The sequence below is a fragment of the Triturus cristatus genome, chromosome 1_1 (genome assembly GCF_964204655.1).
Source record: "Triturus cristatus chromosome 1_1, aTriCri1.1, whole genome shotgun sequence".
In the NCBI taxonomy this organism is placed as follows: Eukaryota; Metazoa; Chordata; class Amphibia; order Caudata; family Salamandridae; genus Triturus; species Triturus cristatus.
Window position 1 is genome coordinate 105186368 of NC_140579.1, and position 14965 is coordinate 105201332.

Sequence of the window (14965 nt, forward strand, 5' to 3'; positions counted from 1 at the left end):
ACAAGACGGAGGTCCTCATCCTCCGACAATCCCCATCTGCCTGGGACGACTCCTGGTGGCCCTCGGCACTGGGCACTGCACCGACACCCTCGGACCACGCACGCAACCTGGGATTCATCCTGGACTCCTCCCTCACAATGACCAAAGAAGTCAACGCCGTCTCATCCTCATGCTTCAACACCCTGCGCATGCTTCGAAAGATCTTCCGATGGATCCCCACAGAAACCAGAAGAACAGTCACCCAGGCCATCGTCACCAGCCGGCTGGACTACGGGAACGCCCTATACGCAGGAACCACTGCCAAACTTCAGAATCGCCTCCAGCGCATACAGAACGCCTCCGCACAACTCATCCTCAACATCCTTCGCCACAGCCACATACCCACCCACCTGAGGAACCTCCACTGGCTCCCCGTCAACAAAAGAATCACGTTCAGACTGCTCACCCACGCACACAAAGCGCTCCACAACATGGGCCCCGAATACCTCAACGGCCGCCTCTTGTTCTACACCCCCACCCGCCAGCTTCGCTCCACCAGCCTCGCCCTCGTCATCGTCCCACGGATTCGCAGAACCACCACCGGGGGAAGATAATTCTCCTACCTGGCAGCGAAGACCTGGAACTCCCTCCCCATTAACCTACGACTGACCCAGGACCATCTCAGCTTCAGGAAGCACCTCAACACCTGGCTCTTCGAGCAGTAGCAGCGCCCCCCCCCTCCCACCTAGCGCCTTGAGACCCTCATGGGTGAGTAGCGCGCTCTACAAATGGAAATGATCGATTGATTGATTGATCTGGGTTTAATCCATCATCATTCTTTAGCTCACTCTGCCACCCCAGTTCAGACATGGCCATATGCAAATCAGTCTGACCCTGTGCCTCATGGGAAAAGTCTAGCCCGAACTGCCAAGCCATGTCTTCCCTGGACCGGAAACAAGCATCCTGGGACCGGTTTGTGGCTAATCAGCCGTCTTCAGCCAGGCTAGCTTGAATCCAGTGGCAAAGTGAGCAAGGGACCCACATCTGGGCATACACTGCCAACTTAGGGCGAACAAAGCAAAACCAAAGGAGATGATGGACGGAGTGTTCAACATTGCAAGCACTCACCCCCAGTCAACTGATCTGGGTTTAATCCATCATCATTCTTTAGCTTACTCCACCACCCCAGTTCAGACATGGCCATATGCAAATCAGTCTGACCCTGTGCCTCATGGGAACAGTCCAGCCCGAACTGCCAAGCCATGTCTGATCTTACATTGTGGTGGACTGTGTGCACACCATGTCTGGTCTTACTTTGAGGTGGACTGTGTACACACCATGCCTGGTCTTACTTTGGGGTGGACTGTGTACACACCATGCCTAATCTTACATTGTGGTGGACAGTGGATATGGTGCTTCTATCCTCTCATTTCTCGGGGTGTTGGAGTCAGACGTTTTCTAGTTGACCCCGCTCTGGTTTGTCTCCTCTCAAAGCAATGCTTGCTGGTACCAGAAGTCCCGCTCTTCGCAGTTTTAAAACAAACCTAGCGAATGCATGATATCTTTAACTAACGACCCCTCTGAATCCCTGCTGCCTTTGCCCTTGTTTAGTGCTCAGTTTGCGCTATACCAATATCCCATGCAGACATACATATGTGCAAACAGTGCACGGATGGGATAATTCGAGTGCCCTTTGTTGTAATGCTGCACTTGCTTTTAGCAGTGCTTCTTTTCCTCATGGTGTTTTTATCCCCAGTGTTCTTTCCCACTGTCAGCTGCGTGCGTGGGTTCCACCAATGACAGTTTGTACTGTGGCTGGTGTTGGAGGGACCACGCTCTCTGTGCTCTGCCTAACTTAATTAAAGCTGTGTTTCTCACCGAAACTGTGTACTAGTCATCACCACATTTTTGGCGACGCTTGCCAGCCACAGGTGGTGCATACGTAGGAACTCAGCGGTACAGAAGGGGGTGGTGATGGACGGAGCATCAGAACCAATCAAACACTCACACCCAGTCAAAAGATCTGGGTTTGATCCATCACCGTTCTTTAGCCCACTCTGCCACTCCAGTTCAGACATGGCCATATGCAAATCAGTCTGACCCTGTGCCTCATGGGAACAGTCCAGCCCGAACTGCCAAGCCATGCCTTCCCTGGAGCGGAAACAAGCTTCCTAGGACCGGTTTCTGGCATTTCAGCCGTCTTCAGCCAGGCTTGCTTGAATCCAGTGGCAAAGTGAGCAAGGGACTCAGAACCAGATGCTCCGTCCATCACCACCCCCTTTTGTACCGCTTTGTTCGCCTTAAGTTGGCAGGATATGCTCAGACGTGAGTCCCTTGCTCACAACCTTCAATGCTTTGGGAAGAATGGGTTGATGTATTTGATAACTATATCATAGCTTTGGATGGACTTGAATTCTCACCAGAAAGGAAGAAAGCCTTGTTGTTAAGCACCATTGGCAAAGAAGCCCATCGCATCTTCAAGTACACACCTCAAATGGTAGGTAATGATAATAACCCCATTGAGGATGTTTTTACAGAAGCAAAACTTCGTTTGGAGAAAAGAATAGTCAAAGTGGAAAATGTAGTTATGTCGCGGTACAAATTCTACACTAGGCCTCAAAAACAGGGAGAATCACTTGATGAATTTATATCAGTACTAGGGGAGTTGTCACTAAAGTGCAAATTTGGTCAGATGACTGATGAACTGATAAGGGGCCATCTCAAAGTTCATTGCCAAAGTAAAAAGACTCAGTGGGCAGCAAAGAATCCTTTCTTGAAAGACGCCATTTCCATTGCAAAAGTTGTTGAGGAGTCTGATCGATGCATGAAAGAGATGGGCAAGGTGGAAAATCCTGATGGAGCCGTTGCAGCCATCGGGAAGAAGGAAGAACCCAGCAAAACGTTGAGCGATAAGCCTAATACTAAACCACAAAAGTCGTTCAAGCCCAAAGGTTGTTCTAGATGTGGCAGCTCCTTCCACTCTAGTGATGTAAAATGGTGCTATGCTTCTACACAAGATTGCAGGAAATGTTGCCGCAAGGGTCACTATGCCTGCATGTGCAGGGACTTCAGTAAATCCAGGGTTGCTGTTACGAAGGACTTCAGTATTGATGAAGATTGTGACGACCATCTTTTAAAGGTTCTGCAGGCACTGAGGGCCTGGAGAGGAAGAGCCGCCCCAAAGCATGTTTCAAGATCTTAGACAAAGAAGTGCAGTTGATGGTGGACTGTGGGTCTTTGTAAACCATTGTGCCTAAGTGGATGTGGGAGAAGGAGTGGCCCCAGGTCTCTCTTCTTCCCAAGGACATTGACCCTAGGAGTTACCAGGGGGAGAGAAGAAGCGTATTAGGTTTCTTTTCTGCTACTATTGTATTCAAATCTAGACAAGTTCAAGGAAACATTTATGTGGCAGAAGATGGCCCACCCATCCTAGGCTGGAGTCACCAATTCGATCTTCATATTGCTACTGATCCTCATACTCCTGGTCATGTTTTGTGTGTGCCTTATGAGTCTGCTACGGACAGTATCCTTGCAGAAATGGATGCCGTTTAAAAAAAAAAACGTGGGTGTTTTGAAGGGTTATACTCATGGAATAGTGTTACAGGAGGGAACTATTCAGGTGAAACGCAAGTTTAGAAGAGTTCCTGTTGTGGTTAGGGACGATGTAAAGAAATTGTTGAATGACATGCTTGATGAAGGGGTTATTGAACCATTTCATTTCATTAGTCTTTATTATCGAAATATTTCATCAAGAAAGACAGTTACAGAATAGAAATGCAAACATACTAGGTAATACAATAAATCCAGTGTACACAATTAAAATAAATTCGTAAATAACACAAAAATCGAATGACTCCTGTTTCTAATAAACCATGCCCAGGCCAGAAATTTAGCCACAGCAACTACAACACATTCACCAGTATCGAATCTCAGAATTTGTAGGGCTACAAACCCCTGTCTAGTTCCCAATGTGCGACATAAGGGTTTAAGCCACTTAGCCCGGGGAGCAGCATAGGCCGGGCAAACAAAAAATATGTGCCCAACTGAGTCAGCACAATCAGTACACCAGCTACAAGAATCACAGGTTGCACCCTTCCATTTTTTTGTAAATGATTTAGTCGGTAAGGTGCCAACTCTAAATTGGTGGTATAGTTTCCTGTCTCTGGGCCTGGTAATAATGTCCCAGTAGGCTTCTAGCAGAGGGGTGTCTTTATGCTCTAGAAACCTACCTGACAAGGACTCAGCTGAAACTAAGGATAAATGTTTTTGTAGCACCATTGACCAATAAAGGCTTTTAAAATGTTTCTTGGGGGAAAAAGGGTTAGTAGCCGGGTTGGTCCATAAGATTCCCAGACCCATAGATTCCAAAAATTGACTAACTTGCCTGAACCAAGTAATGTTACCGGCTCCCATAATGGACCGGACATCGAGAAATGCCTTAGCATAGGGGCCTAACTCCGGGACCGTCCATAGTCTCCTCCAATAGGCCAGTGGTTTAAACCTAGCAATGTCGTCAAAGGAATGACAGCCAAGGTCCAGCAGGAGCGGTTTCACTGGAGTGGAGCAGGGGAGGCCCGTAATCATTCTGAAAAATTTACGTTGTGCCTTAACCAAGGGAGAAAGATCAGCAAAACCCCAAAGTTCAGCGCCGTATAGAATCGCTGAATTAACCCTTGCATTATAGATTTTAATAGGAGGGCATATCATTTTCGACTGGGATTGCTTTTGTTCTTTAATCAGGCACCCAGAAAGCTGGACAAATTTAAGAGTTAAAACATCTATTTGCGGCCCCCAGTCCAACTTATTTTCAAAAACCACCCCCAAATAAGTCATGACATTAGTTCGTTCGAGTAAATTGTTATTCATGGACACATGGCCTTTCACACGTCTCCCTTTATTAAAGACCATGTATTTGGTTTTTGAAACATTTACTGACAGGTCAAAGTCGGAGCAGAAGTTGACAAAAACATTCAAAGCCAGCTGTAACCCAGACAAAGTCTGGGATAGGAGTAGGGTGTCATCGGCAAACATGAGGAGTGGGATTTTAATACCTCCCAACATGGGGGCGTCCGTAGGTGTAGATGAAAAGTACTGCACTGCTCTATTTATGAATAACAGAAATAGAGTAGGCGCAAGGACGCACCCTTGCCTGACACCCCTACTAACTTTGAATCTGTCGGTAACCTGCCCCTGTTTCCCCCATCGAACTTGCGCAAAGTTGTTTTCATGCAGCCTGATGACGATGTTCAAGAGATCTGTCGGCATCCCTAGCTCCTCTAATGCACCCCAAAGTTTAGTCCTATTGACTAAGTCAAATGCTGACAGCAGATCTACAAAGGCAGCATATAGTGTACCACCACATAAATAAACCGTTTTCCAGACGATCAGTTGAAACTTGAACGCCTGGTCAATGGTACTTGTGCAAGATCTGAAACCGGCCTGCAGGGGCGAGATGATGTCCTCCTGCTCGATCCAGAGCTGGATTCTTGCCAGGATCATTCTTGCAATAATTTTTTGAACAGAGTCAATTAGACTAATTGGGCGGTAGTTCCCCGGGCAGGAGCGGTCACCTATTTTAAAGATGGGCAAAATCTCAGCACCCCTCCAAGAATCCGGAATGGCAGCCCCCTTAGCAACAGCATTTGCTAAGAGTGCGATGTAAGGCACCCAGTTGCCAAGGTCGGATTTGAAGAGGTCCGCGGGAACACAATATATGCCTGGTGCCTTACCACTAGGTACCCTACTTAAAGCCGACACAACCTCTTCACAATCAAATTTAAAAGTCGGGGAGGTGGACAAATCCCTGGATAATGGGGGGATGATCCCCTCAGCCAAGTTGGTATCCGAAAACTGAGATTCAAAGTGCGACACCCAGGTGTCCGGGAGTACATGATTTGTAGGGACCTGGGTGCTCGGGGAATTGCCCCACTTAACAATATGCCAAAACAGGGTTAAATTCCTATGTTTACTAGCAGCCAAAAGGTCATTCCAATGGTCATTGTCCCAATCTTGTTTGGCCATGACTTTAGCCTTGCTGTAGTCTTTTCTGGCTAGTCTAATGGCAAGCTGATTTCTAGTAGTGATAGCAGATCTCAGTTTGCCATAAGACTCACGGCAAGCTTTATTATACCAAGAAGTTGGTTTTAAGGTAAGTGATTTCTTGGCCTTACAAGGTTTAGAAAAGAGAGACTTGAGGCCATAGAATAGATTTTCATGTATTTGGGTAGACTCACCGACAACATCCTCTGGGTTCCGAAGAGCCTTTAAGTCCACCAATGCACAAGAAACCTTAGAGCTGATCTCAGATAGTACAACACTGTCGATGGCGACCTTGTCCCAGCGCACTCTCCGTTGGTTGTTAGTAAGGAGTGCGTCGGCAGTCACTATCTCTGAGGGTTTATTTCTATGGGCTAGGGAAAATATGAAACTCAAAACTAATGGGTTATGGTCACTCTCTGGGCGGTCTAAAACCACCATGTCACAAAGTGTGGGCCAAAACTCCACTTTGATTAGGGCATAATCGATTCTGCTACTACAACGTCGACCATCGGAAAAAGTCGACTTGCCATTTTTATCGGACGGAGTCCGTCCGTTGGCAGCCCTATAGCCACGCTCCATACATAAGCTCATCCACTGGATAGCTGATTCGGTCCACCTCCTGATAGGGGGGAGATCAAGAGGAGGAATGTTCAAGATTGCATCCACTTCCAATGTGAGTGAATCCCGAGCAGTATGCAGAGGCTCAAAACAGCAGTTTAGGTCACCCAGTATTACCACATTAGTACATATGTTGACAGTGTCCAAAAACCCATCCAATTGCAAGAAGGTGTTTGTACCACGCCCACCAGGGAGGCCCCTATTATATACATTTATAATCAAGATTTCTGGGTCATCATTGATTTGCAATGAGATAATCTGTATATCAGGGCTGTCAATGACCAGTTCACTAAGACTACACTTGAGGGTTTGCCTTACCCATATACAGAGACCGCCCGAAGGGCGGCCCCTTGTTCCACTGGAAGCCCCCTTATAAAAGTTTACATATCCTAAGAAAGAAATAGGGTCCACGGCCCAGGTTTCCTGGAAGACAAGGATATCTTGGGTGATTACCCAGGCGGACCAGTCTTCGTTAGTTATTTTACTACGGAGACCAGCAATATTCCAAGAGGCCAAAGTGAGTAGGGGAGAGCTAGAAGAGTCAGTCAGCAGAGGAACAGGTAAAGAACCCAGAACGGCTGGATAGGTAACGGTAATGCCAGGGCCCTTATACTCAAGCACAGGGGCGCAGGGAACAGTGTAAGTAGTCAATGAGCTGTCACTGTATGACGTACGGGTACGGAATACCGTCTCAATTCTCGGTTGATTTGGGATAACAGGACTGGTGGCCTTCATATCTAGACACTCCAGAACTGGTAATAAGGGATCGGAATTAATAAGGGGGGCTATTTGAGGAACACGAGCATAATTGGGGAATATAATGCCCGTGTCCATATATACCCCCCTGAACCCGCCCCTGCTTACTAACCCGGAACTTTCAGGGCCAACAAGAGCCTCATAAACACAACCCATATTTTTTAATTAGATTTGAAGGCAGTCAATCTACCCCTTCTAGTGTGTTCAATGGTGCAAAGAAATTAGACAGTGGGAGATGAAAATCGAATCTTGGCTGGGGACGGAAACTCCTATTGACCCTTTCCCAGCCTGTAGACATGTCACTGGATATAGCACAGGGGTTGTGAGGATAAAAATATGACAAATCCAGAGTGGATATTCCAGTGTCGCTCAAAATATTGGGGTAGGAACATATATGTCTCACTACCCTTGGGTCTCGAAAATTTATTATCACACAATCTCCCTCCACTTTCTTAGCCCTGTTTCCCACCCAACTCACCCTACGAACAGAATCTCGGCACTTAATCTAGCCGGTAATGGCCTATTTCCATTTAACCAATGTATTACTTTATTCTTCAGCTCGCTATGAGACTCAGGCTTAGCCTGGGGGAGCCGTGGAACACCTGCCATGATGATAGTGTATGGCTGCGACTCAGGAGGAAGGTTAATACATGGAGGTTTATAGAGATGACCATCACCCTCTGTTATAGGCTGGCAGATTATGGTATTACTCTTATCAGAAGTAGCATAACAAGCTGGATCCTTTGACATAACAGTGCTAACATGAGGATGAGAAACCTCCACAGCATGATCTTTGTGAACAAGGGAATTGGAGGATGCGCTGGCCAAAGGAGTATTACCATTAGGAACAATCCCCGTTTTAACTGCAACATCGGAGGTTGGTGGAATCTTTAGGCCAGTTGGGGTCGCTAAAATCTTCTCCAATAGAGACGTATTGGTAAGCACCATACTCTCAATTTTCCCTATGGAAGTAGAGAGTCTGTTGACTCTTTCTTATAAGGGTAGGAAAAAGGATTTAAGTAATTGCTCTTTGAGCTCAAAAAGGCCAGAGGGCATGGGGTTGGCAGTAGGCAGAGTAGTGGGAGGATGAGAGGACCTGGGACTCCCATTAACGGGAATTGAACTATGGGGCGGATAAGAGTTAGGAGCGTCACATTGAATTACAGATTTGGGCAATTTAGACACTTTAGACACTTTAGCGCGTCTGCCCTTAGAGAACACTCCCATGTGGTTTTTTTTCACAGGAATAGGCTTGGACTTACTGCCCAGACTCAGAGTATCAATACAAGGCTGCACAGTAATGGGCTGTGAAGGGATCACACTAGTATTTAGGGGTAGACCGCTTGATTCAGAAATGTTTATAGTATCGGGTAAGTTATCCAGCGGACTCTGTGCTAATATGTCCGGCGACCCTTGCAAGTCATTAAGTGGTCTATCTAAAATTGGTTGAGGCTGCCTACCATCAGGAGAAATGGCTGCCAAAATATTGCCAAGAGACGATCTCTTAGCAGAAATTTCTAGGGACAGTCTTTTTTCAGTTAATATAATTTCTTGTTCAAGGACCCAGGTTGCTCTTGTAATAAAATTGTCAAGAGTCCCTGTTACACCACTCCCATTACTACTCTGAGCAATCTTCCTACCGGACCTTAGGGAAGTCATACTCAGAAATAAAGAGCAAGCAGTAGGGGGATAGCCAGAAGAAGTAACAAAGGACCAAAGAATACAGGATAATACACCTAAGAACACATAAAGATTAAAACACTAAAATGCTGAAAAAGGGTAACAGCTACAACATAAGGCTATCAACCCGATAGCGATAAAACTTAAACTCACAAATGCGCAAATGTTTGATTCACAGGTTCAGAGTCACACTTAGGGGGGTGGCCCGTCCCGTCCTCGGCCGTCCACGAACGGCCACAAACGGCCCGCTCTTTGCCCGGTCTTCGCCCCGGGCTACGACCCGCGCGCGTTCCGCTAGCGCGTTAGGGAAGAATAATATCAATGGTAGCGAGGGCGAGAGGGGGCGGGGTCGGGAAGAGGAGCCAGGTGAGGCGATTTGATTTGGCGCTGAGCACCGTGGTCCTCGCAGTCCCGAAACTGGGCGATTCAGCAGCTTTTCCCCTGATGCAGCTTGGCGTCCTTGAGGGTCCTTTCGCTTCATAAGTCACAACAAAAGTGAAGTCCCAGCCGGTGATTTATACTGTCTGCGCCTGCGAACGGCTCCCGCGAAGCGGTGGCCGCAAGGCGTTGAATCAAAGGTTGATGGAGGCGGGGTCGGGAAGAGGAGCCAGGTGAGGCGATTTGATTTGGCGCTGAGCACCGTGGTCCTCGCAGTCCCGAAACTGGGCGATTCAGCAGCTTTCCCCCTGATGCAGCTTGGCGTCCTTGAGGGTCCTTTCGCTTCGTAAGCCGTTTAAAAAAAAAAAGTGGGTGTTTTGAAGGGTTATACTCATGGAATAGTGTTACAGGAGGGAACTATTCAGGTGAAACGCAAGTTTAGAAGAGTTCCTGTTGTGGTTAGGGACGATGGAAAGAAATTGTTGAATGACATGCTTGATGAAGGGGTTATTGAACCTGTTAAGGCGTCAGAGTGGGTCTCTCCTATCATTATTACGAAGAAGAGCGATGGCAAGCTCAGGTTCTGTGTGGACCTTCGTAGCTTAAACCAGCATGTTGTTGCGGACACCTTTCCTCTCCCAGACATTAACAAATTGTTACTTTTGTTGAAGGGTGGAAAGTACTTATCCAAACTTGATCTGAAGAGTGCTTACCACCAGATCAAACTTCATAATGACTCAAAAAATCTCACGACCTTCATAACAATGGAGGGTACTTTTCGTTTTACCAGGTTACCTTTCGGACTTTCGTCCACTGACAGTGTCTTTCAGCGCATCATGTCTGGTATTTGTAAGGGCCTGGAAAATGTAAAGTTCTTCCAGGATGACATTCTGGTTTTTGGAGAGTCCGTAGTTGAACACAACAAAACGTTGAGGGAGGTTTCGAGTAGGCTTATGGAGGCTGGCCTTACTCTCAGGAGGGAAAAGTGCAAGTTTCTGGTGGAAGAAATTGAATACCTGGGACACACCATCTCCGGCCAGGGTGTCTGGCCAAAGTTAGATCTTTTAGAAGCAATTAGATGTACTCCCGTTCCTTCCGATAAAGACCAATTGAGGTCTTTTATAGGATTGATAGAGTACTATTTGAAATTTGTAAAAGGATTTGCCTCTAAAATTGAAGCTCTCAGGACCTTATTGAGGAAGGGGTGTTCATTTGTTTGAGCTGATGCCCAGCAAAGAGCGTTTGATTTCATTAGGAAGGACATCTGCGATGCAAATGTTCTGGCTCCCTTTGACTCCCTTTTAAAGACCTTTTTGACTGTGGATGCTAGTGCTTGTGGACTTGGTGCGGTGCTTTCCCAAATGCACATAGCTAGTGAAAGAACTGTGGCTTCTGCCTCACGCTCTCTGTCTGAGTGTGAGTGCAATTACTCGATCATCGAGCGTGAGGCTCTGGCAGCTGCCTGGTCGGTGGAGCACTTCAGAACCTTTTTGTGGGGTGTTGACTTCTGTATTCGTACAGACCACAAACCCTTACCACAAACCCTTAGTCAAGGTACTTAGTCCTGGTGGTGCTGGCAAAGGATCTGCAAGGCTGGCCAGACTTGCTTCTAGACTCCAAGAATATCGGTACCGTGTCTCTCACATTCCTGGGTGGAAGAATGCTCAAGCACACTGTTTGTCTCATTTGTCTCTTAGGGTATCTGGTGATGTCAATTCAGAGGTCTGTGGGGAGTCTGATGGTGCTCTGGCCACTTTGTGTGATGTTGAGGAGTGTGTTGCTTCTGTCTTCTCGTCTGCAGATTGGTGTCATTTTATGGATTTGGATGATACCCTTAAATGTGTCAAAAGAATGTTGGTTCAGGGGGAGTGTAGGGAGAGCACTCTGGCACCCTCTGTGAGACCGTATGTTGAGATTCTGGATGAGCTGAGCATGAATGGTGCGAAAGTCCTTATGAGGAATGATAAGTTTGGGCCTCCCGAGGGTTTAAGATCCAGGATTATAGGGTTTGCACATGAAGGGCACCTCAGCCAAACCTTAACTAAGAAAAGGGTGCGTGAGGATTTCTAGTGTCCTTGTATGGACGAGCAAATCACTTCTTGGGTGATTGGGTGTGAGGTTTGCAGAGAAAGTGAGCAGAGGCTCAAGACTGGCTGTCATGCCACCCCGTGTCACATTGATGATCCAGGTGTTCCGTGGAGTACTGTTTGTTTTGATTTCATTGGCCCAATGCATGGTGTGGAGGAAAGTTTGAGGAATGCTTTGGTTTTGATTGATGTTTATTCTAAATGGCTCATTGTCAAGTTCATGTCCGATATCACTACGAAGAGCACCATTGAGCAACTGAGGACAATTTTTCATGAGGAGGGTCTTCCCCACACCCTGATCACAGATAATGGTACCCAGCTGGTTTTGCATGAGATGATGGATTCCTTGGCTAAGTGTGGGATTGTTCATCATCGCACGGCGCTCTATAACCCTCAAGCCAATGGCATGGTTGAGCGTGCCAACAGGATGGTAAAGGGGACCATAACCATGGCTATTCAGAGTGGTAAGGATGTTGGTGTGATGGTCTGTGAGATGGTTTGGACTCATCGTACAAGTGTCAATTCCTCTCACTTGTGCCACCCCGTTTGAAAGGATGCGTGGAAGAAAGCCTGGTACTAAACTCCTACCATCTTGGTTAGTCTCTCCCAAGCCGCAAATCTCCCAGGTGGTGAACAACAAAGTCAACCATGGTGGTGTGCAGGTAGGAGATTGGATCAAAGTGAGACATGGCAGACCTTGCAAAGGTTTATCTAAGTTTTGGGGCCCTTTTAGGGTCAAGCAAGTGTTTGATAGTTATGTTCTTCTGGACAATGGCAACTAATGGAACAAACGCAAGATTGCTTTGTATCGCAGGGGTGTGGTGGTGGATTCTGTCGTACATGAACCTACATCTGTTCATTCTGATGATCATCTCAATGGTTTTATGTTGATGAGTGATGCTGAACTCTCTTCCTCTGGGACTCAGAGTAGAAGAAAAATGGGTTCTGGGGATGCTTCTAGTTCTTTTTCCCCTGATCTTCCTACTGGTGGGTGCGTGGGTGTTTCCAGGCTTCCCAGGTTACGGAGACCTCCTCGTTATTTGGAGGATTTTGTTCATACTTGATTTCTCTTTCTTTCCTTCTGCTTTGGTATTTCTTTCCTTCTAATTTTGTTCCTTTGCGCTATCTCTTGGTTCTTTTTCTTTCTTGACTTTTGGGTAGAAGGGAGGGGGGTGTTGTAATGCTGCACTTACTTTTAGCAGTGCTTCTTTTCCTCATGGTGTGTTTATCCCCAGTTTTCTTTCCCATTGTCAGCTGCATGCGTGGGTTCCACCAACGACAGTTTGTACTGTGGCTGGCGTTGGAGGGGCCACGCTCTGTGCTCTGCCTAACTTCATTAAAGCTGTGTTTCTCACCGAAACTGTGTACTAGTCATCACCTCACCCTTCCTTAGCCCAAACATCCAGCATATTTTCTCACTAAGGAACCCACTCATTAATAAACCTCAGCAGACCCCATGAGTACCCATGTGACCCTTTTTTAGAGTCCCCGGGTGGAAGTGACACACTGCCAACCTGCAGATAACACTTCCGGGTCACCGCCTACTCCTCCTGGTGGATTGAGGCCTCACACGTCACAATAGACAATGGGAGCTTACACTGAAAAGAACGGCCTGGAAATACATTTTTCAAAAACACGTGTGATGGTGTGCAATCGTCCCGTCAAGACAAATCGAAAATGGGTTATTAATGGAAACAAAATTGAGGAGGTCAAACTCTACGTATACCTAGGAGTGAAAATAGACGCAAATTCCTCCTTTGTTTCCCAGAAGAAGGCGATTAGGGCGAAAGCGCAGGCCCTTAATTACGGCTTCTCATCACTGGCCAGATCTATTAAAGGTCACGATTTAAAGCCCATGGGATCAGTTCTGAATGCCAAACTGTTGCCAACTCTTGCATATGGAATGGAGATTATGTTGGGCGATGATGCTCTTTTTTTGGAAAAACTGATGATAAGAGCCTATAAACAAATTTTTTGGCTCCCCAAGTCGGCTTCACCGGCGCAAACCCAGCTAGAATTTCTGCTTACAAAACAGACACTCGCTAGGCCAGCGGCGTTTGTAAAGTTATGTTATAACTTGCGAGCAGCAGCAGAAAAATACTCTGGCAAATCTAGTCTGGACTGAAATTAACTTGCAAAGGGGTAACTGTGCTTACAAGACTTTTTTAGAAAACAGCATTACGACACTTGATCTGGGTGACCTTTGGAACTCTAATATCTCTGCGCAAATCTTTAAAAAGATTGTAAATAAATCTACAAAACTGCAAAGTTGGATGGCAGACAAAGATACCCTGTTAAAACGTTGCCACGGGTGGTTGGTGTTGAAATCGTATTCTACTCTAAGAGAGTAAGCCTTGCTAGCTGCACCCTACCACCGGAAGATCAAACAGTCGTTTTTGGCCCTAAGATTTGGAGAAATACCCACGCTAGACCTCATGCCAAAATGGAAGATGTCCCATTAAAGTGAAGACCAGTCCTGGCGTCTATGCCACCAGGGGCCTGAATCTCTGCTTCACATTGTCTGTGTTTGTCCTGCTTTGATGGTTCAACGAAGAGCTCTATTAAGGCGGGGGTTCCTTGAACGGGGAATTAGGTCCTGCAGGCACGCACTGGTGGAATCCATGAACCCAATCAACACCATGCTGAACATTAGACTGACTCAGCTATTGACCTGTTTTAAGAAAATGATCAGTTAATAGGATATGCGATGTGTAATCTGGAGGTGGTCCCTGCATGTAATTCTAAACTGTAATAACTCGGAAAGTTTTAATGTAAACCGAGCACGCACAGTAAATTTGAAGGGCGCGCTGCTACGGACTAAAACTAGTAGGTTCCTTTCCCATTAGACTCAGATAACTATTTTATCTATTTCTGTATTCCTAATGATGTGAATATTTGTATAATTGTTTTTAATAGTGGGTTTCACAGTCCATCTGGCACCGTATTCATCCTTTTCTTAGTCCTCCTTATAGGTATTTTAATTATATATATTCATTGACTTAAGGGATATTTTAGTTATCTGTGCAGAAAGCTTGCCTTTTTAGATGTCAGGGTAATGAATGATTCATGTTTAGTCATTTTTTATCTAGCATAGATTAGTGTTGGTATCCTGACTAAAATTTCCAGGAAGAAAAGTTGAAGAAAGCAAAGGGTATGTAGCGTGAAGAGTCGAGGTTGTACCAGCTGTATGACTTTCCCATTTTTCATTCATTTTACTTTTCATTTATTATGTACTTTTTAACCGTGTGATTTTGTTTATGGTTTTAATTGACTAATAAACTAAACTTGACAACGTCACAATAGACCCAGTTGGAATAGGAAAATCGGCACGGCATGTTCTAATTCATGCTCTTTTGGTCATCCAATAGGGAAAAGCAGTACAGGAAGGGCGCCCTAAACATTAGGGTCACATTTCTCTAGGTCACTAA

General features: G+C 46.1%; 1 protein-coding gene across 2 annotated transcripts in view; it reads left to right on the plus strand.

Moving 5' to 3' along the window:
• Nucleotides 1-14965, plus strand: part of LOC146869657 (transcription factor CP2-like protein 1) — a 126164-nt gene that overhangs the window by 90962 nt on the left and 20237 nt on the right. The window lies entirely within an intron of this gene.